The sequence below is a fragment of the Arachis ipaensis genome, chromosome B06 (assembly GCF_000816755.2).
Source record: "Arachis ipaensis cultivar K30076 chromosome B06, Araip1.1, whole genome shotgun sequence".
NCBI lineage: Eukaryota > Viridiplantae > Streptophyta > Magnoliopsida > Fabales > Fabaceae > Arachis > Arachis ipaensis.
In genome coordinates, this window is record NC_029790.2 from 92,536,618 (window position 1) to 92,540,750 (window position 4,133).

A 4,133-nucleotide genomic window follows, 5' to 3' on the forward strand; every position below is an offset into this window, starting at 1 on the left:
TGTTTCTTCCACCATTATTAAAGCCTTGTTGGGGCTTTTGATCCTTCCATGAGAAATTTGGATGATTTCTCCATGTTGAGTTATAGGTGTTTCCATAAGGTTCACCTAAGTAATTTACCTCTGCTATTGCAGGGTTCTCAGGATCATAGGCTTCTTCTTCAGGAGAAGCCTCTTGAGTACTGTTGGATGCAGCTTGCATTCCATGCAGACTCTGAGAGATCATATTGACTTGCTGAGTCAATATTTTATTCTGAGCCAATATGGCTTTCAGAGTATCAACTTCAAGAACTCCCTTCTTCATAGGCGTCCTATTACTCACAGGATTCCTTTCAGAAGTGTACATGAACTGGTTATTAGCAACCATGTCAATGAGTTCTTGAGCTTCTGCAGGCGTTTTCTTTAGGTGAATGGATCCACCTGCAGAAGTGTCCAGTGACATCTTTGATAGCTGATATAAACCATCATAGAATATATCCAGGATGGTCCATTCTGAAAGCATGTCAGAAGGACACTTTTTGGTCAACTGTTTGTATCTTTCCCAAGCTTCATAGAGGGATTCACCTTCTTTCTGTTTGAAGGTTTGAACATCAGCTCTAAGCTTGCTCAGCTTTTGAATTGAGTGCAGGGAGGTCAGAATCCAACAGCATCAGCAGTCATTTTTCAACCTCTGAATCTGATTTCTGCTCAAGTCCCTCAATTTCAGCCAGAAAATACCTGAAATCACAGAAAAACACACAAACTCATAGTAAAGTCCAGAAATGTGAATTTAACATAAAAACTAATGAAAACATCCCTAAAAGTAACTAGATCCTACTAAAAACATACTGAAAACAGTGTCAAAAAGCGTATAAATTATCCGCTCATCAGCGATCACCTCCCTTCTTCACGTTAGCTTCCGCGTTAACTAGGTTAACGTGGGAGTTAACGTGGCTTATTGGGGCTTGTGTGGGTTCCTTCCAACGTTAGTGACAATTTTTGGTGTCACTAACGTTGTCGACCACCTTGTTTCTTCACGTTAGCTTCCACGTTAACTAGGTTAACGTGGGAGTTAACGTGGCTTATTGTGACTTGGCCAACGTTAGTGATAATGTTTAATGTCACTAACGTTGGCTTCCCCTTTACTTCTTAACGTTAGAGGCCACGTTAACTAAGTTAACGTGGCAACTAACGTGGCCATTTATGATGTTAGTGTAACTAACGTAGCCACTAACGTGGCTTCTTCTCTTCTTCTTTTGGCCTGAAATCAATCAAACAAAGTGCATCAAAGTCTTGCTCTTAATCATGGGATCATGCGTCATCCAATTTATCATATAATTCATGCAAAATTCTCATGAAATCATGTAAAGTGCACAATGTATGCTTGAATCAAGATGTAAGTAAATATCTACCCCAAACTAGCTTATTTCCTAAGAAAATACATGAAACTACCTTAAAAACAGTAAAAAAAAGGTCAGTAAAACTGGCCAAAATGCCCTGGCATCACAACACCAAACTTAAAGCTTGCTTGTCCCTAAGCAAGTACTGGAACAAGAGAATGATGAATGGAATGCCAAGAGAAATGAGTCATTCTTGTGGAAGTCATGTCCCTGATTTTATGGTGGTTTCATGCATAGCAACTTAGGTTCATTCCTGGCTTTCAGACCTTTATCATGTCCTAGAATACTCACTGTGATTGCATTCTTGAGACTTTTATTCATTGATCCTTTTGTTGTCATTTCAGGGCTTATTTTTGTTCTTAAGCTAAGTGCTCTGTAAGGGGGCAACTCTTTAAAATAAGCTTTCAGCCAACACTCCCGAACCAGTTGGTTCAAGGTGCTAGGTGTTGAAGCACCCCCTAAGGACTTACTTGCTCAAGTCTCTCCCCCATACATACAGACCACAGGCACATAGTTTATTTATTTTCTTTTCTTGAGACCTTGGTGTCCAGCACCTCTTTGGGTTACTAAATGCTCTGTAGTGAGGGTTACTCTTGATAGTGGACTTTCAGCTGATAATCCCGAGTTAGTTAACCCAAGTTACCAAGTGATAAGGCACCCCTAAGAGCTTATTCATCCAAGTAGATCCCTCATACAGGAGCACCACAGACACATGCCTCAAGATTAAAACCATTGGTGCCTAGCCTTATTGCTTACTCTTTTTTTTTCTTTTATTTTTCAACCTTTATTGTTCTTTCCCTTTTTCTTATTAGGATCTTCTTATTTAGCTAGTCTCATGGGGTGTGTTCAAAGCATATGATTCAGGACAGATAGTTGTCTTCCCACCTTATGGTTGAACCAACTTAGCTAACTTATTACCACACCACAAACTCAGGAACTTACTCCATAGTATGAACTCTACTCTGGTCTTTTATAAAACACTCATTCTCTTTTCATTTGATTCAAAAGGGACACGCATACTAGTAAGCAAAGTAAGGATGCAGTAATGACATTCAAACTAGAAAACACAGCCTTAAAAAGTTTAAAAGACAGAATTGACATGCTTATTCACAAGGAGAAAGCACACATACATACAAAGAACATAGAAGACAATCATGCAAATTAAAGTGCTGGAAATAAGTAAGAGGAGAAAGGAACTTTACCACCTTGTATTTTATGTTCATTGTTGTTGCCCTTTTCCTCCTATTCTTTCCCTTCCCACACCAGACATAGAATGATTGCTTATACTCAGGCAATAATTAAAACAGTGGTGACGGGGTCCATGATGGATCATGAATGTCTTAGAATGAAGTGTGAGTATGCATGTTTTTCAGCAAGCAAGGTTAAGGGTACAATAAAGACACAAGAGATACAAACATAGGAATTTTTCTTCATGGTCCCTTTTTGCTATTTTCTCCTCTTCGATTGTTTTTATTCTTTCTTCAAGGAGGAGTTCTATCCTAGTGAGTCTCTCCTCTACTCTACTTTTTCTGAGTTCTTCAATGATGAGTTCCACCCTAGCAAGTTTATCTAAAAGAGGTTGGGTAGATTGTAATGGTTGGGCGGGGTTGGCTTGTGAATGGTATTGGTTGTTTTGTGGTTGTGTGTTCTGAAAGTGGTATGACTCTTGTGGGTAGTGGATTGAGTTTTGTGGATGGTGAAATGAATTGTATGGATTTGGGATAGACTTTTGTGCTGAGGCATACTCAAATGATGAAGAATTTAGGCATGTAAAACTTGGAGGTGAGGTTGTATAATTGAGAGGTGATGGCTCTTGATGAATGGGGTATGAATGAGTGAAATCTCTTTGATTATGATCTTCCGAGCCACAACTTGAGTAGTGATTAATTTCACCAAAATATGGACCATTTTGTGACTCTGGAAAGTATCCCATTTCATATTCTTGATACTCCCACCCACCATGAGCATAGTAATGTGAATCATTATGTGGTGGTGGAGAGTTTTCCATGAAATATGATTGACTAAAATATGATGGATGCTCCTTTCTTTCTTGCAGAAAGCTCTGTCTCAAACAATAATCACCAAAAGAAATTGGAATCTCCATTGTCACAGATGAGGAAATTCCCAGTGAGGCAATATCACAAACAGTTAGTTAGCAAAAGAAAATAAAGAAGCAAAAGAAAATAAAGACAAAAGAAAAGTGTCTAATCTAGTAAATCAATCAACCGGTAGTTTGTTAATCACAATTAATCCCCGGCAACGGCGCCATCAACTTGATGCACGGAAAACTTGTCTCTCAACAAATCTCCCTTCGGCAAGTATACCGAATTGTCATCAAGTAACAACTCACAAAAGAGTGAGGTCGAATCCCACAGAGATTAACGGATTAAGCAATCAATGATTAATTGATTATCCTAGTTAGACGAATCAAATTGGAGTGATAAGCAATAAGGAAATGTAAATGGCATAAAAGTAAAGAGAGCAATAAAGTGCAGAAAAGTAAAATGGCAAGAAAAGTAAATGTAAGAACTAAAAATAAAATGAACATTGGGATCAAGAGATATTGCAATCCTCCGGATCAAGTTCATTCTCATCTCTTCCTCAATCAATGCATTCATTGATCTCCTTGGCAATCTTAAGTGATCGAATTACAATTCCTTGTAATTCGATCTCTCAAATCTTGATCAATAGCCAATTCCTTGATCAATTGCTCACGAGAAGAGATGAAGTATGGTCACTGATTATACCACATGCATT